General features: G+C 36.7%; 1 long non-coding RNA gene across 3 annotated transcripts; it reads left to right on the forward strand.

Annotated features, from left to right (window-relative positions):
* Positions 1-3,784: 3,784 nt before the first annotated feature.
* Positions 3,785-7,144, forward strand: LOC135734665 (uncharacterized). Of its 3 annotated transcripts, none has more exons than XR_010527439.2 (6): positions 3,785-4,896; positions 5,196-5,280; positions 5,356-5,419; positions 5,570-5,620; positions 5,955-6,022; positions 6,150-7,144. It is a non-coding gene; the product is annotated as an uncharacterized lncRNA (long non-coding RNA). The 3 variants fall into 3 exon arrangements; XR_010527440.2 differs by having other exon boundaries at positions 5,373-5,419; positions 6,150-7,143; XR_010527441.2 differs by having other exon boundaries at positions 4,882-4,896; positions 5,215-5,280.
* Positions 7,145-23,866: the final 16,722 nt, after the last annotated feature.

A 23,866-nucleotide genomic window follows, 5' to 3' on the forward strand; every position in this document is an offset into this window, starting at 1 on the left:
GAGCTTACCCTAAATACTTGACACTTCAGCTTATACATTTATACTGTTTTTAATACAACAAACACATTTCCTGTATTTTCTGGTTGTATTCTAATAAAGAACCAGAGAAATAATTTTATATGATCACTATTACATTGCAAAAACAAAAAATCTTATTATGGGCATGGTGGCCTAAGACTTTTGCACAATACTGTATTTGTGACCCAGGACCATAAATCAAGTCATAAGTGTAATTTTTTTAAAATTCAGACTTATACATCATCCGAAAGCTAAATAAATAAGCTTTCCAATGATGTATGGTTTGTTAGGATAGGACAATACTTGGCAGAGATACAACGATTTGAAAATCTAAACCTAGTGCAAAAAATCTAAATATTGAGTAAATTGCATTTAGGGCTCAATTAAACCATCTAAGCGCATTTAATGTGTAACGTGCCAGAAACCAATGAGAGTCTCGTCTCCCATACCCTTTAAAAGCCAGTTGCGCTGGCGCCATGCCGATTCCCTATGTAGATGGCGGAATTTGTAAACTGAAAACCTAAGCGGAGGAAGAAGACCACCATTTTAAGATTGATGTAAAAAAATTCCATTGTTTTCATTTGTATCGAAATTGTTATTTTTTGTATTTAAACCTTTGTTTTTTCTTTCAGTCATAGCAGCGTTTTAATTGCTGTAAATGTATGGATAGCCCACATGATCAGTGTAATCTCAAAGAATAATTTACAAGTATATGCAAGAAAAGATTTGTACTTTAAAAATACTTTTATTGTAACAAACAGGAGAAAAAAGAATTTACAAACATTTCAGCACTCAGACAGCGCTGTGAGATTTTTTTAAAGCATTTCATAAAAACGGCTCTCATCTCACCATATGCACAGGTACAAAGTCATCATATACAATAAATCTGTGGGGTAGCATTTACATTTTTTTTCAAAATAAATGCAATATTTGCATTTATTTACAGCAAAACATTAAATTACTTACAGGTGAAGCAGCTCTTAATAGGGGTGTGCCGGTTTCAGAATTGGTGATGACGGTTATGACGTGAGTCAAATGTGACGGTTCGTAACATAACCGTCTGTGGGGGGCGTTTTGCTCGTTTAAATGCTTGTGGATTGACGCGAAAGTGTCATTTTATCATAAAATCATGAATGTGATGCCAAGTGTGTTTTAAACAGTAATGACTTTAAGCAATTTAACAGAAAGCAATGAAATATTAAAAAAAAACACACACTGTTAACAGAAGACTGCGCTGTCACTCTCTGCTCAGCATAAATGAATCCTCTCTCATCTATTTTGATAATCTTTAGAGAAACAGATTTAATTGTGTCTATATCTGTCATTACATGGACCTGAATGTGGATTAAAAAGCGTCTTGAAGAGGTTTTGCTCATAAATGCATGTAAAGTAAAGTAATATGAACTTGAGATTTTTATACTGTTATTAAACTGCAAAGTATGCGCTGCAAACGCAGCCGACAATGGCCACGCGCGGCAAACGCTCTCCACATACAGTACGCGCTGTTCAGTGCTCACACTTGCGAAGTAAACCGGCGTTTGAATAAACAAGACACTGATTAGCTACTTACTCTACGTTTATTTAAAATTAACAGCAAGACAAGCAGTGAATGTGCTTTCAGGAGAGTTAGTAGATTAGCACGGGAGGATTTGAACTTGAAAAGCGGAGTGTACTGACGCCTTTCCGCGGTTAAAACAACATCCTTCTTATGGTCATTCATGTTTATTTGATGCTATAAATTAACTAGAAGGAAGAGATGATTTGAAAGGTGAGACTTTGTTTAATATGTTAAACCTCAAAAGTAACTGAAAAGTAACCTGGTCTGTCCTGTATGTCAGCGCGTTGTCAGTGTCTGCCCCGTCCTGTATTTTTCACTACGTGAGAACATGGTGGGGCGTATAACACAGACTGTTAACAACTGTTTTTAATAAGTATTTAAACATTCTTTATGATAAAAATGTTTTTTAAATATGTTAATAACACGGTTTTGCTGGTTATAGAGTTCTAATGACGGTGTTCAACTATAACCGTCGGTCTCACGGTTATATAATGACCGTCACAGCCCTAGTTCTTAACACCTTCTAACGTTGCGTAATTGGTCCTCATTTATGTCCAAAATTTTTTCATATTTATAAACGTTTGTGTGCTGCTGCGCATCCATCTGTGTGATAAGCAAATGCAAGTTGTCGCCCTTTTTATAGGCACATACTGTATTACTAACTCGCTCTTAAATAACAAAAACAATATTACACCATTGACTTTAGACTGGGTCTTAGTTGATCAATGGCGTAGTTTTGGTTCCCTCAAAATAGCAACACGCCAACAATGCGCCTGAACACACCTCGTTTTCAGACCAGAACTCCCATGGACGCAAAAATAGGTGCAAATGCATTTGCTATTTAAACAATGTGGTTCTGAACGTGAAAATGCTAACTGCGCCGGGCTAAAAACACTTGCGTTGTGCATCGCACTGCATTGTGCTGGGTGTATGATAGGCCTTAAAGTCTTTAACACTTGATTTAGGGCTCTCTACTGGGCTTACTGTTATAAAGAGCTTGTTGACTGAATGGGGAAAGTTGTAAGCTTTTACATAAACCAAACTTGAATGGGAAATCTTAATCAGACTCTTAATGGATTCTGCCAACAAACCAGTATTTCTGAATGGCTTGAGGCCGGGAGTAAGATTTGAATCAAATATTTGATGAGCGTATAACGCGTGCCGAGTGCATTCTGTTAATCTTATATATTTGATGAAGGTGGCATTTAGAGGCTTTTGCCTGAATTAGCATTTAAAAATTTCTATATTACAGTGCTGTATTTTTAGGTATAAAAATGAATCACTGGTTCCCAATCAACTTTCTCGGACTTATGTGATACTACGAGTCCTGGAGATATAAACAAAATGGGCCACGAACTTTAGCAGTCAGGCAGTTTGAAACTTGATGTTTTCTCATGATCTCTCTGCAGGGTCAAGATGAGAGGCAGATATACAAAACTGAACAGATGATAAACAAATGCACTTAAACGTGCATCATAGCATTGCACCATCATCAATGTCCGCAATACTCTTGTTTAAAATCAAGAGATTTTAGGGCATTTCTCATATAATTATAATTTAACCATCCGATTTTACAAGAGAGTATTTTCAATAACAAAACAATGAAGTGTTGCAAGTAGAGGTCAGGATTTGCAACAGCATGAGTCACCTTTTGCTTTGGACTCTTTATTTACCAAACAAATCTTAAAAGGATTTTGAGAGAAGTGTTTATTTCCAGGCAAGTTTTTTCTCCATCTTGACATGACAAAGCCTACTATGCACATGGTGAGTGTATGTTTCCGCCACAAGCTCATCTCCACAACATTAGAAAGATAAATGACTGCATTAGCACTTATGAGGTCTGTGACACTTTGTGTAAACAGTGAGCACTAAGCATGCTAGCAACAGTCCAAATGTTGACCAAAGCCAGTTGCTACATTTGATCTTCACAGTGCCTCCAATTAAATGTGAATAAAATACTTAATGTATGAACAACACAAATATTATTAAATGTAAAATTATTATTGGGTTATTCCTTTATATGTTTTGTAATCAAGGGAAAAATTGTAAGCATGCAACATTTCCCCAGCTAAACCCAACTGGGGACAACAGTGTAATGTGTGCAATTATTAACTGAAAACATGACAGGAAACTCTAGAAAAAAGTGCTTTCTATGTTTATCCAACATTAAATTGCAGTGAAATGGAAGATCACCCAGATAGCAGACGGACTCGGCCCGAATGTGGCCTCATGATGGCACTGCTGGCGTGCCGCCGGCAACGGCATGCAACATGTCAGCCAAGTATGGGCCAGGTGTGGCAATGATGGCACTGGATCCATGATGGCAGATAATATTTGGGCCAGTTGTGATTGGGAGGTATGTGGCCCAGATCAGTGTAGTGATTCTGGCCCAGATCAGTCTAGTGATTGTAAGCCACATTTAAAATACTGATTTATAATAAATAATTAAATTGAAGGATTTTCAGGCTATCTTAATCTTAATGTTAATTTAACCTTTATTAAGTAAAATGTTAGTTTTGTATTAAAAGAAACTAATATATTTGGACAATAATGTTTGTCTACATTTCAATCACATAAACTTGCCTTCAGATGGGTCAAGATTATTTTGTTCAAATGACCCTGAACTTCCAAAAGTTTTTCTTTCTGAATTTAAAAGTTTCTATAACGTTGCTTTGAGAAGCACCATGGATCGTTTCTATTTAAACTTGCTTTTGCGCGATTTTCATTGTAGCAGGAGTTTATTCCTGCTGAAGATTTCTGACTTCAATGACTAAACTATCATTGTGTACAATCAGATGTTAGATACTGCAGAAATAAACGTTACTGTGCTGAAGATTTCTGACTTCAATGACTAAGTAAAACTATCATTGTGTACAATCAAATGTTAGATACTGCAGAAATAAACAAAATGTATTGTTAACCTTCGCGTTACGTTAAGGATGCGCAGTTTATTTATGAAGTGCAACAAGAACCTACACGCGGATGACATCAAAGTACTGCGAGAGCGACTCGAAAGATCATGGACAGCATTCTGATTTCAAATCACTCTCGCGGTATTTTAACGTCATCTTTTTCTAGTTCCTGCAACTCAGCATTACGTCGAACACCTTGTCAAAAATGATTGAGATGGCCAATCAAATCAAAAAAGGCGAGTGCCACTGGCCAATCACATAACAGAAGACGAGCTTTCCTGTTAACGGAAGCCGAGCGGCGGCCAATCAAATTAACCAATAGGCGGGGTTACCGTCGGAGTAGCAGTTACACCGTGTCAATCAATCATAACGGACACAGAGATTTCAAAGGCAGCAGGATGAAAGATAGTAAGTACCTGAACTTAAATATTTAAACTCAATCATAAAAATGTTTTTGTTTAAATGTCTTACAAACGTATAAAGGGATGCAAACGTTTACGTGATTCGTGTATAACGTAATGTGTGACAATTAACGTTATATTGATATTAAATTAGCTGTTTTCTATCAGGTTAAGAATAACTGTGATCATATTATAATAAAGTGATCGAATTTGGTTATCTGGTCTTCCTGATGTTAGAACATTTATATAAAAAACATATTTAAAAAACGTATTTCTGTAACGTTTAATTTTCTTTTTTGATGAAAGTGTGTCTGTGTTCATCAAGACATGAAGACTATGGAGTGGGACAAGAGAAGGATGATGGGGTGTATATTCAAATAGACACATTAAGGTAAATTAAATATTGAGGCTCATGTTTGCATCTTTGTGTTTATATATCAAAAGATTGCTCTATATGCCTAAATAGTCACATTGTGATTTCAGTGAAAGCTGATAAATACAGAGGGCTGGACAGTGGTTTCATTCATTAGGTGAGTAAGAACTGACCATAGCCTAACATTACTTTAGTTACCCGAATTGCATTGTTGAATACAAAGGAAATTGGTAAAAATACAAATATTTTGAATATATAGAATACTGTGAAATTATTTTCTGTTAATCATCTGCTGTGTTTGCTTCAGGTAAAGAGGTGGGACAAGGATGCTGACAGGACAGGAGGAGGTGACATTCAGGTTAGTGACAGTACATCAGGGGCACCATTTAATTTAATGTTAATTTAATTGCTTCCAAAATCAATACTTGACAAATCTTTAGAATTATATCTGCAAAGCTGAATTTGTCATAGGTGGATAAAGTATGACAGCAATTGTGAAGACCTTAGACGTGCAGTATATGGTTCTTCTCTCTTTCATTTATATTGATTTGACTTAATTTTCTTGGTAAATAATAATGGGGATATTCCTAATATAATATATTTTAAATACATGCTTAGAACATATCTCATTTGCTTTGTATCTAAATGAAAAGTACGTCTTTAAGGTCTAAGCTATGTTTCATTTTATTTAGACATTCAGCGCAGACATTTTCATCCAAAGCAACTTGAGGAAGAAAACAGAAGCAGTTCATCCTAAAAGGTTCATCTTCTAATTATTTATCTAACTGTTTGTTTTAAAGTATATCATTATGCTTTTAATTACTTTATTATATGGCGTTTGCTTCATAACAATTATTGATTTGCATCTGTTTTCTTTTATATAACAGTGGGCTGCTGTAATGTTTACATCTATGGAAAGAGGAGCTGAGAAGAAAAGAGACACTGGAAAGCATTACTTCTTGTTGAGGACAATCCTGAATAGGAACACTTTCTCATACACATAGATTATTATTAGTGTTTGATTGTTTGTTTCATTTTTATGAATTGTATTGTTTTAATTTTTCGTTTTATTTGAAATTACCTAAGTTAGATTCATGCTAATACTTTAACTGGACCTTGTATCTTTGCTGGCTGGCTGGCTGTAGAGTTGGTTTCACATACACATGAAGTTTCTAATTAACTAACTTTTAAGTTCAGTTTGGTTTAAACTTGTATTTACCCATGGTAATTCATTTAAATTTCTATTCATGCTTATATATTAATTTCAATGAACTTCTGTATTTGTGTATAGCTGGCAATTTGGGCAAGCTACGTTTAACACACAAATGTAACTGTCACAAAGGTTTTTTTTATTATCAGTTTGTTCTAAACATTTGTTTGTTTACTAAGGATGAAATTGCTTTGTAATTTAAGTTGTTGGTAGATTCATGCCAATAATGTATTTGAACAAACTAGTATTTTTGTTTATTGCTGGCAGTTTATACTAGAAGAGTTTTAACACATACAATGTTGTAGTGTTATTGACTTGTGTGCTATTGATTAATAAAAAGGCAAACAATTTGAAAGTAATTTTTCGTGTGATTTATTTATTAATATAATTTGGGCAAGATTAGGCTGAGTTATGGCTCAGTTTTGGAAGTTCTGGTTAAATGCTGGTTTTAATATGGTTGACCTATGGCTGAGAACTGGTACCGATGTTATAACCTGTTCTGGCCCAGGTTTGGGCCAATTATGGGCTATTATCTGTCAGAGACATGGGCCAGTTGTGGCCCATGTGTGGCCTTTGTCCGTAATTCAGAACTGGGCCACTGTAGGGCCGTCATTCTTTGTTGTATGTGGGCCGAGGAAAAACTGGTTGTGTGGGCCGGAGCTGGGCCGGAACAAAATTGCTATCTGGGCAGTTGCTACTAATACTAGCCCCCTGTAGTAAATACCCATATGGCAAAAAAAATCTCTGGACAATAATATATTTAAAATATATGCCAAATACATTTTGCAGAAAGTAATGCTCAATTGAATATATTTTTGAATTTGGAAATATATTTAATTTTAACCTTCATATATCAACATATCAATGGCAAGCAAATACATTTCTAATTTTACATCCCATAAAGCAAAAAAGTAATATTTACAAAAAATATATTTCAAATATTAGTTCATTTTATAAAGTATATTTTTGAGGTTGAAACTATATTTAATTTTAACCCTTTTAAAAATTTTATGTTTACAGATGCATAACAAAAACAAAGTTTGCTTTCAACTAGGGCTGTCACTTTTTATTCGATATTCGAATATGCATTCGAACATGACGTGAAATATCCGTATTCGAACTATAAATGAACCATCCGGTTTTTAAAATGCCATGTTTAGCGCATTTTTTACAGTAACACCTCATAATAGGAAGGAGGCTGAAGCCTTTTCTCAAAACCAAGTACGCCGAACTCGGACTTGTGTCCTTCGTAGTTCGAATTTGCAAGTTCAGACTCGGAAGAACGAACTCCTGACGCGAAATGCATTCTGGGAAACTTCGCTGTCATAAGTCCACACAAGTCTCCTCTGATGCATCCTCGATAAAATGGGCGGATCAAGAACACATCCGGGGATTTTATGTGAACTTGGGCTTGATGCGAACTTTGAATTGGAACAGTACTTGGGCCGCGGCTGATGACGTTTCACGAGTCCACAAGAACACAAGTACAGACAAGAACGCATATTGAGAAATTGCTGTGGTCTGGGAACGCTATGCTCATAGCCAATCGTTTCAATTATACCAGATGACATATGTAGAGCGACCTCAATTCAAACGTAAACAACTTGTATCGGTACGTGTGCACACAGCTGAAAGCTATACAACTAAACCGGTAGCTGACTGTATATTGATATTGAAAAGCAACACAACTTAGTGGCACTGTGACAACCAAAGTACAGGCATAATGACAAATGATATTAATAAATACAACTTACCATTTATAAGTTAATTGTATTTCGTCGACAACGATGCCTAGCAGGTTGGTCCTATAAAACTCCGTGGCTATCATGTCTTGTAATATCCAAACATCCTTCTCAGATACTGTATGAAATTGTTTAACCCCAAAAGTTCTCTTTTTTTAAATAAACTTGCGTTCAAAATGACTTTGAACACTATCTAAGGCTGCATTGAAAAGTAACTTTGCGTCTGCTGTGTTGGATAAAAAAAAACTGCTTCCGTGTGTCGCATAGACGTCATCATCATCTTGCTGCCCGTTCTGTAATTGGTTCCCTATTTCAGAGGCAAAAAAGGTCCATAGTTTCCATGCTAGACTTGCAGCGGGAAAAAATTGGCACGCAAAGCAGCATGGGGAAACATATTAAAATGTATTTTTTTATTTTAAAATGACCAAAAATAAATATATTTATATATTTTGTAAACATATTATGTAAACATATATTTGTTGGCCATTTACTTAAATTTACTTAAAAATATATATATTTTTGCCATATGAGTAATTTTATCACTTAAAACTCATCTTTGAGTGTAACGATCAGCATTAACGGTTGAGTTACAAAAGTTAAAAAGGGTCTGATTTTTACTGCACAAGATTAAAACTGTGTTAAAAGGGAGGATGAGACAAATAAGTTAAATTAATCAGATATAAAAAGTGTATTTACAAGACTCACATCGAACCTAAAGCACACTAAAACTCAGACTATTAAAAGCATGGAAAACACAATAATACGATACCTTAAACAATTTAATAAGGCCTAGTACCATAAAAGTCCAAATGTGCAGTGTCCACTGGTGTATATACAATCCAAAGAAGTGAAATCCAAAGTCCACAAACAATACTCCACACACCAACAGTTGTTTAAGCTATGCTAAGCTAACTGCATGGTGCTATGCTGCCTCCTTTTAAAGTGATAGTTTGTCATAAAAAATCTACTATCTTTCAGACGAACACTTTTTCAGTTATTTTAGAAAATGTCCTTGCTCTTATAACTTTATAAGCTTTATAACAATATTAGAAATGGGAAGGTTTCTTCCACCCCAGAATTTGCATCCATCTTGCGCAAAAGTAATCCACACGGCTCCAGGGGGATTAACTCTTTCCCCGCCATTGACGAGATATCTCGTCAATCAAGAGAAAATGCTTCCCCGCCAATGACGAGTTTTTCTGTCTTTCCGCAATACCACTATTATCCACCTTCCGCAACTTTTTAAACCCGGAAGTATTGCCCTATGGCAAGCTGCTGCATGTCTGTTTTAAAGATCGCTCTGAATTGGAACTCTATGAAAAGTCCGTCACAAACATGGAATTATCTCTGCTTTTTGCTCAAAATGTGGTGTTTTTGCAGAAACCTACCCATATTCAAAAGCTGATTACAAAAGAACCACTGAAGGTAGGATGAAAGTTTTTTTTTTTTTTTGAAAGCAGAGGGTCTGTTCTTTCATTTGGTATATTGTATGTTTATATATTTGAAGAAGAAAATTTTCTGGAAGACATTAAACTTTTGTGAAAATCATGAAAAACGCTGGCGCTGGCTGGCAACTTTTTTTAAAAACGCTGGCGGTGAAAGAGTTAATACAGAAACTCTGAGGGTAATTGATGCAAAATATCCATATATAAAACTAAATTTGAGATAATTGGTTCCCATCACTAAGCACTTGTTAAAGTGCAGTTTAGCCTAAGCATATTAATATGCATGACATGTTTAGGAACCTGGTATCTTGACTAGTAATTATTGAACTATTATTGAAAAAATAAATGCATATAAACATGTAAAACATGTTAACAGTCAAAGATTCTCAAGGTCTCTAACACATCTTACATGTTAACACTGGCTGTGCTACTCTAGGTTTCCTAGTATTGTAGCTTTGTTAGATGACAAAAGGCTTTTGGTATTTTTGTTATTACTTTTGGCATTAAAGTGCACCTATTTCATTGCTAAAAACGTTATTTTGTGTATTGGTATAATACAATGTGTTTGCGTGGTTTATGGTTCAAAAAACACATTTTCACATATTGCACATTTTTGTAGCTCCAGATTTTCCTATCTTCCTGAAACACATTGATTTTGTACGTTTGAATTCAAAATATGTGTTTGTTGCATCATATGAACCATGTGCATGATGCGTCTTGTCAAAATACATGCCTGCTGCACATGAGATTAAGTGAGTATCTGTCAAACGTGAGCCCTTTGAAGCATCTGCAGCAGGCTCGTATTTTGACATGATGCGTGATGCACATAAGTTTACATGACGCGCCAAACACATATTTTGTCATGACGAGCCACACACATGACGGCTAAATACATGTTGAGATGAGCTTCGCATCGTGCGCCCTTGAAAAAAAAGTCACCGGCTGCCACTGGTAAACATGTGACATTTCAAAGGGGAATCTTTTCAGTTTTCGGTTCAAGCTATTTATGGGCAGATGTAAATGGGTCAAAGGGTGTTTGGTGCTTGAGACAGGTGGTGTCTAGAAAATGTAAACACATTGACTATAAGATACATAAATTGTTTGACCTGCATAATCATTGAAATTCATCACGTGTTTTGATTTTAACCTTTATGTGTATATCTCCACTCTTACAAAAATTAACCATGTTATTTTATGTGTTAAAAGTGTAGTAGCCATGTTTTTGGTGGTATTTGTGGTAACCATGGTTTTACTACAGTAACCATGTAGCATTCTAACAGAACAAAGTGTACTACAGTACATGTACGTGTACTCTTTCACCTGTGCCTTAATATGTTAATGATATAATCAGTTTGACACATTATTTGGTTTTAAATACATATTTATGGTGACAATCATAATTATCATCAATTGAGTGTCTCTTTGCACGGATGGATTTGATGAACGATGAGGAATGGTGCGGACTGTGTGCTTGCATGTCTTCGTAATCTGTTTACATTCTCCGAGCAGTAGTCAGCTTCAGTGGGCCCCCGGCAGACAGACCACCGTATATGTCCAATCCAAAGAGGAAAAACAAACAAACCACTGAACATCCTGTCCAGTCTTAGTTAACATAGCACTCCAAATCACCTGGGGGCACTGGTCCACCTATCTATCTCTTTCTTATTACATCATGTGGATGCACAACACATACACACTTGATTTGTGCTTTACATTTAGATTTATGCATTTGACTGTAAAGCGATTTACAGTACAGCATTCAAGCTATACATTTTATCAGTATATGTGTTCCCTGAATCGAACCCATGACCTTTTGCACTGCTATCCAGTAGTGCAACTTAAAACGCCTTATGCAGATATAATATACTGTGAATGATGTGTGGGATGGAGTAAAATATTAGAGGACATGTCATGAAATCTGACTTTTTCATGTTTAAGTGCTATAATTGGGACCCCAGTGCTTCTATCGACCTAAAAAATGTGAAAATGAACACCACAGTAACTTAGTTTTGTGTACACCATTCTCTGCAAGCATGTGAAAAAATAGGTCATTCAAATTTGGCTCCTCTTGTGATGTCAGAAGGGGATAATACTGTACCCCTTAATCTGGATTATCCAACCATGGCACTGCCATTTAGTGCAGAGATCAGCTCATTTGCATTTTAAAGGACACATTTTTGCTCAAACCTACAAAGTGGCAGTTTGAACATGTTATAATAAATTATACATATGATATTTTGAGCCAAAACTTCCACCAAAGAATTATTTGACATCTTAAGAAAGTCTTGTGAAATGCCCCCTATAAGAGATGTATGTACATTCTGTATCTTTAAAGTTAACACATAAATCGTAAGAGACAAATACTTTAATAACACAGACATATTCCCCTACTGAGTTGTTACCTAGTTACGGATCTAAACAGCAGGCACTGGTGCATCATTTATGAAAACGTTCATCACTGACGAAGCTTTGCCTGGACAGAACGGGCAGTGCAGGAAAACATTTCCCCCACACTTGGGGATCCAAAACATTTTATTAGAATTATATTTGCATGACAGAGATATATTTGCATATAGCTAATGGTTCTCTGGAGAATACATTTTTTTGAGGTCCGTTCTTCTATTATGGTTGGTGTGGTGGAGGATAAAGGAGGAGATGGAGATGAGGATGAATCCAAAATGATAATCTTTAATTAATATTCAACAAGGAACATAGACAAGGGATATGCACATCAATGCTGCAGGATCGAGCATTCAATACCTAGAAGCAAATCATTTGGTATAGATGTTTCCACTTTCTTAAAAAAGAATCCAGATCATTTACTCAGCCCCATATCATCCAAAAATTCCTTTGTTCAGTTGAGAAGAAATTAATTTCTTCTTCATTTAATAGACTTTATTAGACCCCAAAAGTTGTGGTTTAAATGTACATCTTTTTTATTTTTCTTGCTGAAAATGACAATCTTTTCACTAGATAAGACCCTTATGCCTCAGCTGGGATCGTTTAGAGCCCTTTGAAGCTTTGCTGAAAGTGCAATTTTAAACTGCATTGAAACTGTAAACTGTTGGGGTCTAAAAATGTCTATTACAGTTTTTCTCAGTTGCTTAAACACATTTCTTGAAACTATGCCTCATGTTCTTGAAACAGTAAACACAATTCCATAACATCTCACACAGTTCTCCAAACATCCTATTTTCAGGTCAAAATGAAGCTCTACATTCAAAATCATTCACTCCCTCAGACATCACACACAAGCTTTCAAAAAACACACACTACAACATAGTACACACAGGTGCACGTAATTCAAAACAATATATCCAAAACTGGTAAGTTGCTTGTGGTTCTCCCCCTCAAAACCTTTTCATATGACCAAAAAAGACAAAATCACTGTATGCATTAGCCCCTTTTTTAATTGAATTATGTGCTATACAACAGAACTGTAAAACATTTAAAAAAAATAATTCCGCCTCAACATGCCGTCTTTGTTCTGAGTCAGAACAGAGAATCTCATCCACATCGCAAGATATAGGCTATTGTTCCTAGTCAAACAGCAAGGGTAAAATCCTCTTGCATGATCCACCCCTGGCATTCATCTACTGATATGTCTATCTGTATGGAAAGCAATTTTATGCATGTCTTTATTCCAGTAGCATAGTCCAACAGTGTATACACACACAAGATACAGACCAGTCTTACTGAAAGTACACCTATCTGTTTTCCTCCCTGAAGACTCTGAAGATGGAGGCTACAGTCAAAGAGTATAGAAGCCCAAGAGGCGAAGCTCAATAGAACGCTCCATAGCAACAGTTGCCCCCATGACGTGACGGCGCGGCCGCCATTATGGACTGAAAACTGAAGGAAAACGCCGAAAAATAATGAGAGTCAATGGCACTGAACCAACTTAACATAACAAAAACTTGGCATAACTTATTTTTTTTCTGGTCGTCATATCTAAATACGAAAACAACATGTTTATGCATGGCCTAATTATCCTTAGGAAAATAGTATTTTGGGACAAAATATTACTATAAAAGTACGATAAGACTACTATAGAAATACTATAGCGGCTCTAGGATATTATAGAGGTATTACAGAACATAACATACTTCTGTGATGTTCTAATACCTCTATAATATTTTAAAGCTGCTATAGTATTTCTATAGTAGTCTTATCGTACTTCTATAGTATGTCCCAAATAATTATAGTATTCATATAAGATTACTATACTATTTTGTCCCAAAATACTATAAGATTCCTATAGTACTTTTTCGTAAGGGTATCTCCCCCACTGAATCGGCTTCATTAGCCTTCCACTTACGGTTTGCAAAGATACAATTATAAAATTACTGCAAACCTTTAATCTATCAATATTCATGTTCTATTATGCATTTTCCTTGTTATATGAATAACAGAAATTCATGAAATAATATAAAGGCAGACACACAGTAATAAGATATTTATTCAAATGTTGATTTTGAAATGAGTGAACATCACCATATATATATGATTTGGAAAAATAAATAAATAAATTATAAATGAACATTTCTTAAGAGTTAATCTTTTACATAGAATATCACAAAAATATTTAAAAAAGTTTTTTCAACATCTTCAGTGAAAGGGCACACAGTGAACGTTTCAACGGCAAGAACAAAAACAATCTGTGAATGTCCTATTACAGGCGGAAAGGTATAAAAAAGATGTGCAATCTAGCAAGTGCACACATGAACTATAAACAGTACTAAAATGGAGCCATAAGATCTCAGTAATTAATCAGACACCACCATCTATTGTGTGAGCATTAGTGTATGAGAAGTTTTGTTGTATTTTTTTCTTTTTGTGAGAGAAGAGGCACTGACATAGAATGGAAGAGTGTGGAACAGTTGTGAGGCGCGCTAACGATTTCAGCAGCTTACAGTCCATAATGGCGGCCGTGGCTCCGCAGCGCCATCTACAGACTGTTACCCATAACACAACAGAGTTTCGCCTCTTGGGCTTCTATACTCTTTGCTACAGTGAAGAATTAGGTGACTCAAATTAGGCTTTACTCGTTGCTTAGCCTCCCTCATAGTCATACCATGGACAAGGACATGGTCAGCTAGAGTGGCTCAAATTTCATCTGAGACTGCTTGTCACCTTGCCCTTTATTTCCCTCCTCCTCTTTCACCACATCCTCTTCCTCCTCCTTCACCATGTCCTCTTCCTCCTCCTTCACCATATCCTCTTCCTCCTCCTTCACCACGTCCTCCTTCTTTCCCTCCTCCTCCTCTTCCTTCTCCTTCATCTCAACCTATTCCTTCATTTCTCTGTGGATCCATTGTTTCAAAACTCAGTGAACTGATTCAGGCCCTTTTATCTATCTTTTGAAGGATCTGATTGATGTGTGTTCAATTTTGACTCTTAGTGTTTCCACCTTGGTAATTGTTTGCTAATTGAGCCTAAGCTGTGCCGACTTGAGTGAACAGCATTGAATGCTAGTGCTTTCCATATGACCAGATGGTGTAAGCACTGAGAAATGTAGGGATTTTTTGAAGTAACAGTTCACCAAATCTGACTCATGTGTTAAAGCAGAGGAGTAGTGTTTATAGTTCAGCAAAATGATTGTGCTTCTTGAAAAATGGCATTATCGTTTTTAATTTTAGTTCAAAAGCCTGGTTATATAGTGTTTTAGCAATCGATAAAAACTGTAAATGAAGAAAGATCTTGGAATGTTTTCCTCAAAAAAATTTATTTCTTCTCAACTGAACAAAGGAAGACATAAACATTTTGGATGATACTGTATGGAGCTCCCTTTACTTCCGGTCACAAGGAATGGAGGGGCATGGGAAAAGATCACAGCAATTAGCAAATACTGTAGTAGCATGACCCATTTTCCAACGTTTAAATTAATTCTCCATGGATGAAGTCCCGTCATACCTTTTTTCTAAGTTCACAAGCTGTTTCCATCGGATATACGTCATGAGGCGGAAATGACACAATTGCTACTTCCATTTCATTGTGACTTTAACATTGAAAAGCGGATGCTATAGTGACCTGCCAGAACTAACGCTATACGTTTGATTAATAACATTAATAATACAATGTAAAAAGAGAGGATGAAATCAGGATTAGACCAAGCACTGATTGAGGGCGAATTCCTTAAATGACGCAAAAGATGCAGTTATGTCAGTCCTGAGGTGCTATGATTGGCAGTTAATGTCAGAGAAAGATTGAGTGAGCCATTCACAAAGTATTATACAGCAGTGACACACCGCTCACCTCTCAATAATCCGGTTAAAAGGACGTGCATCCAAATCCCTGAGGCCTGAGCGCTCTTCAAGGTCTCTGAGTTTCAATAGCTTTTCAGATCAAACGATATGTGCTCTCAACATTATCTCATGAACAATGACTGAGATGGATTTATCGACGGATGTATTGCCAATTTTATTATATGTTCAATGGCAAATTGCTTTAGTCTCTCTATATTCAGGCTATGGCGTGGCCTATAGATATTACTGAAATTGGAAGTAGTTGGTTTGAAAAATGATGAATTAAAGAAGAATGAATTCTTGGAGGGTGTGTTCATGGTAACTGAAATGTGGAATGTAAGGCAAGCTGGCTGATGGATTTTATATTTAGACTGTCTCACACTTGTACTGAACTCATCTAAACAATGTGCACAGAGAAGTCAGCTTTATTAATTTTCCAGGCCAGAAGATGATTCCACAGCACGCTAAAGCCATAATGTTAAAGAGGTATTCATAGGGGAACCACTTTAAATGCTATATAGCACCTATGTAGAACCATAAGCATGTCTATCTCCACTTATAGATTGGTGCTACCTGTATTTGGCACTTAAATTGGTTCACCTATGATTTTTGTGTATGGGTGGACACAGGCTCATGCAGATTGCTAGAAACGGTTGTTTATCTATTTAAAAAAAAATGCTTATCGGCGTTTCAAAGACAGTTCCAAAAATTCTTGAATTTGCAACATTAACAAATCAGAGATGTTTAGTCATTGACGTCAAGCATTTCTTACAAACTTTTATAAACTACAATATGACAGCATTTATCCTGGATAATATGGAATTGCTCCAGGAAGTGTTCTTTGGGTCGGTGACAAGAAGTTTTTCCTAAAGATCCTATCAGGTCATTATAATAATTTCTCAAACAAGAGAGAGTTTGTGTATTGGCATGACACAAAAGTACACAGATGTAGGAAGAACTGGTGGAAATTTCTAAGAAAGAACAAGATGCTGTTTTACATCAATGAATATATTTTTTCTTTGCTGTTACAGAGCCATGGGACTTAGGCCCTGTGCACACATACACAATGGTAACAATTTAAGAGTTTTTCCCATTTTCATAAAAAAAAAAATGTCAATAAATATTTTGAGTCCACATGAAAAAATGGTATAAAGCACTGTCAAAAGCATGCCAAACCAACAGATGGCGTTATATCCCTAACCGTAAAGCCATGTTGGTCAATCAGAAGCCATTGCGGGGTCTCGCCTCGGCACAAATAACAACATCACAAGCCCAAAACTCCAGTTTTAGCGACTACACGACAATGCTGCGACCGGAGTTTGAAAATCTTCACCTTAGCAAGAGTTCCATAAAAGTTTGGTTTCCGTTTGCTAATACTGCGTTTGCATGTTTGTCTTGTACATTTCCCTAACTTTTAAACTACAATTTACTCTGTGTTTTACTCTGTTACGTATGTATGTTATGGCTTCTGTGTTTAATGGAATCTGTAATGTAATTGCATATAAGGCAACGTCTCGGTGTATATGTTTTTGTGAAGCTTGTATCTGACCCCAAGAGCCAGCTGAGAGAAAACAGAAACCCTCTCATGCACACAGGATGAAACACAGTCCCAACTGGCTTTTGTTCACACATATACAATATTCTTTATAGCACATTGCCTGCTGAAATGGTATAGGAGAAAATATCATAGCATGTAGCCTTATCTGATAAATTTAAGGTTGAAATCAAAGCATGACAAATGTTTGAGAATGTGTCAGTATATATACATAAGAAGACGCTATACGCTATAAAGTCCCTGTAGGGAAGACGTTCCACTTAGGCGGCCATGTGTGCAACATTTCCAGTCATGCAAGACTAAAGTCCCATCTACTTGAATGGGGAAAGACAGAAACATTATGTGAAAAAAGTCATAATTAAACAATATATTTCTGCTCAATAATTACACCTCACATTAACTGTACCATAACTTATGTTTCTCAAGATCAAGTTGCACGGAACAACACCTTGTTCAAGGTTGTTTTAGCCGTTGTGCATGCGCACAAGTTGGTAAGTGCCTTATTTTACAGACCCCCTCCTACAGAAAATTGTCAGTATTTATAAACTGATGATTGTTTTTTTTTAACTGGAAGATGGGACTTCCGTCGGACATACTGGGTGCATCCCAATTCAGGGGCTGGATCCTTCTAAGGACACGTTCTTTAAAGGTAAGACTCAGTCTTTGAAGGCTTCAGCCTCTGAAGTCCACGAAGAGAATTGAAATGGAAACGGTCTAGCCTACGGAGGGAGTTGCGTCACTTGCTGCTCCCGCCCTCTGTGCATGTCAGCGGGACACCACAGCAGAGATGTTTCAGAGTTTTACAAATAAATATGGAGCCAGATATTTTTTCATTTTATTTTAGAGAATATGATGCATTGATGCAGATTAAACTTTCCAACCGTATATCAAATTTAACAACCTTAGAAATATACAAAAGTAAAACACATCACGCACACTATTGCAGCAATAATATTAATTCACATCATTAAAATGTCATTTATAATACTTAAACCAGAGCCGATCCTAGCCTTCTGGAGGACGGACCTAAGCAACTTTGTAAGGAGGCCCTGCCAGCGCCTTTATAAAACCCATTTACTGTTCTTGCTTAAATGTAGATATAAACAGAATGTTAACCAAAAACACGTTGTATTTTTTTATAACTGTAAATTTTGCCAGATGGAAATGACACTCATCAGAATACTTCCAAATTATAACATCGACATGTGTTTTCTGAAAAGCCCTACCCTATCCATAGTTTTACTACAATAAAAAAATGTGGCTACTGTAGTAAAACCATGGTTACAAAAAAATAACCATGGTTTTGTAAACAGTGGTAGAACCATTACTAATAGTAAACCATGATTTTTCTAATAGTCATAAAAACATAGTTACTACAGTTTTACCAAAAAACATGGATAATTTTAGTAAGGGTTAATCTGTTACATTGGTATTTCCAAAACAAGGTATATTGCCAAATATATTCTTTAAGAGATGCAGAACATTAGGCAAAGAAATAAAAAATTATGGATAAAATAAAACCAAAACAGCTGTCATAAAAACTATAACAAACAACGCAACAGATTTTACAAAAAAGCATACCGGTAATCAGACTCCAGAGGTAAACAAACCAAAACACATAAATAATTCTCTACACATGCAAACTTTAGACGTAATGTGCATTGTTTTAAAATGCTAACAGGAGTCACAAAACAGCTTGCATGAATGAATGTGTTTATTTCTTGTGTTTCTTTGTGTTTAAGTTATGAAAGTACTGAGACTATTAGTATTGAATCTGAAGATTTGGACTGAGTGTTTAAATCATTGCATGGTTAGTCAAGACTAAATAGGAATTTAAAACATTAATGTGTTCTTAATCTTTTTACTTCACATTTATGGCGCTTTTTTCTGCTCTGGATGGATATCTTTAACCCAAATCCATATATCCTATATATATATATATGTTGTCGATAGGCACGTCAACTGCATGCGGAGCTGCACAGACTGACTGACATCTTGAATTTAAGTATCGTGAGATCAGACTCACTGCTTGTTATGCTTTTGAATGGGCACAATGATGTCACTCACCATGTGGTCTGTGCAGCAATGGATAACGTTAACTCATTCCCCGCCAGCCTTTTTTTTTTTTAAAGTTGCCCGCCAGCATTTTTTTGTGATTTTCACAAAAGTTTCGAAAAATGCTTTATTTCAAATATATCAAATGAACAGACCCTCTGCTTTAAAACAAACAATAAACAACACAGGAAAAAAACTTTCATTTTTTTCGTATTCATATTTTTCTCTGATTATAAACTCTTAAATATGGATATCTTTAGTAAAAAATAAAAAAAATGTGCAAAAAGCTGAAATAATTGCATTTTTTAGAAGAAATTTGGTCACAGATCAGATTCGGAATGATTTTCAAAACATACACATGAGCTGTTTCTCAATGTATCAATGTCCTTCAGAGGCTAGACGAGACTCCTCTTTAGCATTCGGAGAACATTTAAATGGAACAGGCTAGCAACTGCACGTCATTGTGTCATTACGTCAGTGAAAAGGTGTGCTTTCAGTGCTGCACGCATGGGATTGTGGGTGATTTCAGAGTGCAAAGGCTACTAATATGCATTCTTTCCTGTATATAGGATATTTCTCGAACGAAGGACTCGACATTGGAACAGTCCTTCGACAGATATCGATGATGTAATAAGAGCAAGGATAACCCTAGTGATTCGGGGCCCTTTGCTAAATATGCACTTATGAGTATTTATTTTAAAATTCCCAGGTGTCAGAGGTGTGAATTGTATCTTGGGATAACCGAGGCCATGAAGCATCCATCTATGGTTTGGTTTCAGGGGAAATGAAAGCCGCATTTGGAGGCTACATGTGAAGGAGGCCCAGTAACGTCATTGGCCTTCAAATACGGCCTTCGAAGGACGCAGCCCCTGAACTGGGATGCACCCACCAGTGCTGCATTGTCACCCCAAAGCAGTGCTCAATCTTGTTAAAGTATATCCAATATCTTTGGCAATGCTAGGAGCATGAGGTGAAGCCACCCAAAGTGTATGAGCGGCCATGTTGGTAAGCCATCCAATAGGGCATTATTGACCTATAGTTACCTGGTTTGCAGTGAAGGATTTTAGGATATATGTATGTAACAGAGCCGGCGCCAGACCATAACTAACAGGGGGGCACTCGGCTTCCAACGGGGGCACGCAATAGCAACAAAAACAAGACATTAAAACAACAAATACAGCAAGCACACACTCACACAACTGGTACAGACTGTCAGCTCATTTCACGTATAAAGTGCAAAGACCACAAACTATGCGCAAAACTATTGAACTTCGACCGCGGTGTGAGCGCAAGCTGAGCTCCGCTGCGCTTGCGCTTTACTCGACGCAACAACAAACCGCCCTTGCGCGGCGCAAGCCATTGAAATGAATGGGTTTCATAGCGCAGCGCACACCGCGTCCTAGCTTTAAAAGAGCCGCTTTACCATAATCACGTCGTAATGCTGTTAACGGTCTAAAGCCACACTTTACATTTAAGCTTACGTAATTTAAAACAATGCTAACTTAACTTTAAAAATAGCTGAAGACGGCGTGTAAGAACATTAAACTTTCTTAAAACAGTGTCCTGTAGATTTGTAAATTCCACCTCAACCTCTAATCTCTGAGTTTGAGCCAGTCTGTGTTTGCATGAAGATGAAGCAGGCGGTGCTGGTTCGTTCTAAATGTTCTAATATCCATATTTTACACGATCCATAAAATGCCGCGAAAAAACACGTTGCTAGTATCAAGTCACAAATATGCTAAAGACGTAAGACTGGTGAGACGCGGCAATACATCCAATCAGAGAAACTGGTCTATTTTAATTAAAAAAAACATATATCAACTATATTTTCCTCATTTGATTACATTACAAGTCATGAAACATTCAATGTTTAATTTATTTTAATTATTCTTGATATATATTAAAGTAATAAAAAACTTTGTAGGGGCCCTTGACGTCGGCCCTGGTATGTAAATTAATCTTACCTTATTAATGACTGTCTAGTGCACACAGACATTTGTGGAAATAAAGCTTTATTATTTTAACCTGATAAGGAACACTGTGCCGTACACGGCACACCCCCTCCCTTGCACGTGAGGCTGCATTACGTCATTGTAACTTTGAAGCATTAAATCTTTAAAATATACGGTCATGCGGCACATCGTTGTAAAGCTTAGACTTTTGGGATTCCATTAAGCGCACACAGAAAGCATAATATGATTTTTAGCAGTCATAAAACTGTAATCTAGTTGTTAGTTACCTGAACCGGGCGGCGCCGATTTAGGATATTTACTTACCTTCAAAATCTTTCCTTTATCCGCTTCGGTGAAATTGTCCAAAACAAATTGTTCATAAATCCCCAAAAGTCCAAGGAAATGGAATATCCAAGCCTTTTAATCCAAAACGATTTGTTCATCTCACAATCTTGACGTTTCTGACCGAATTACGATATAAATAGTGTATACAATAAGTTCACTAACAGACATTCGTTCGAATCTCACTTTTCATTCATGATTTATAATGAATATATTCGGATGTCATGTTTATTGTGCAACGTCTGAGGAACAAATGCGCCCCCTTGTGGAATTTCAGCCGTTCCATAAGAGGCTACGTGGTTTATGGTTAAAAAACAGATTATTTTTAAAGCTGCGGTCGGCAACTCTGGAGGATTGCAGTTTCCAAATGTTTACAATTTCATGTCCCTCCCCCACTACCACCGAGCAACCTCCCTTCTCGAGCTCGTTCTCGCGCGCGTGTGCACCAGTATTATTGTGAACGCATACTTAGCAAGAAAACTTAGATTACTTACATAACACTCCGAAACACAATCAATGTTTGATAAAGCACAATTACCTGTCGAGAAGAAATGTGCAAGCTCTGCATCCAGCTTCAACCCTTTAAAATCTTGTAGATTCCTCCACCTTTCAAATTCTGGTCCGATATTGATCCTAGTTTTATTACGGTCACGGTCGCTTTCTATCTTTGTCTCCTTCTTTCATTGGTTGTTTTCCTAGCTCTGGTTGTTAACCGAGGAATCGTAAGTTTGTTAGTGAGTACGTTTACATGCACAGAATAAGCGGATAACTATCAAAAATCTGCTTATTACAGAAAACTGTTTTCATGCGTTTACATGCAAATCAATAAGCCGGCTATGCAGACAAATGCGTTTACATGGGACTTGAAGACTTATCAGTTTTCTCGCAGGCAGTGACGTCACCACCTATAGTACACAATAGTCGTTCAAAAAGTCAAAGGCATATCTGTCTTAAGCTGTACTGTTGTATCTCTTCTTGTGTGTGCAGAACCTGTAAATGTAACATGAGCTTCTATTTTAACAGCTTCTCTGCCAACTGCTTTAGTCCAGCAGAGACTTTTATGCGTTACTTTGCGCTTACTTCCGCGTGTGACGTTTATTTTTCATACTCTGAGACATGCGCACATGGAGTGCGTTTACATGCACAGAATAAGCGGATAACTATCAAAAATCTGCTTATTATAGAAAACTGTTTTCATGCGTTTACATGCAAATCAATAAACCGGCTATGCAGACAACTGCGTTTACATGGGACTTGGAGAATTATCAGTTTTCTCGCAGGCAGTGACGTCACCGCCTATAGTACATAATAGTCGATCAAAAAGTCAAAGGCATATCTGTCTTAAGCTATACTGTTGTATCTCTCCTCGTGTCTGCAGAACCTGTAAATGTAACATGAGCTTTTATTTTCTCTGCCAACTGCTTTAGTCCAGTGGAGACTTTTATGCGTTACCGTGTGCTTACTTCCACGTGGGACGTTTATATTTCATACGCGGAGACATGCGCACATGGACAAAACCGTGAGAAAGCGGGTTAAGGTGTTTACATGCCACGCGAAATCGGCGTAATGAGCAAAAAACTACCTGTGCCGATCGGTTTTTGCTTACGCTGTTTATGGGCTTTCCCCGATTAAAGAAAACCGCTTTACGCGTTTACATGACCCCACGTGTTATCAGTTTATTAAGCATAATCGGCGTAAGACTGTGCATGTAAACGCACTCATGGACAAAACCGTGAGAAAGCCGGTTAAGGTGTTTACATGCCACGCGAAATCGGCGTAATGAGCAAAAAACTACCTGTGCCGATCGGTTTTTGCTTATGCCGTTTATGAGCTTTCCCCGATTAAAGAAAACAGTTTTACACGTCTACATGACCCCACGTGTTATCAGTTAACAGTTACATACACATAAACAATATTATATAAAACAACATAGATTACTTGACTAACTTCAGTAAATAACTCTACAAGGTGAATGGCGTTGTATGCACATACTTAAAGCATAAATATTTAGATATCAGAATGTGCGCATCTCTCATTTGTAATACGAATGTTGAGCTT

Source organism: Paramisgurnus dabryanus, chromosome 1 (genome assembly GCF_030506205.2).
Source record: "Paramisgurnus dabryanus chromosome 1, PD_genome_1.1, whole genome shotgun sequence".
In the NCBI taxonomy this organism is placed as follows: Eukaryota; Metazoa; Chordata; class Actinopteri; order Cypriniformes; family Cobitidae; genus Paramisgurnus; species Paramisgurnus dabryanus.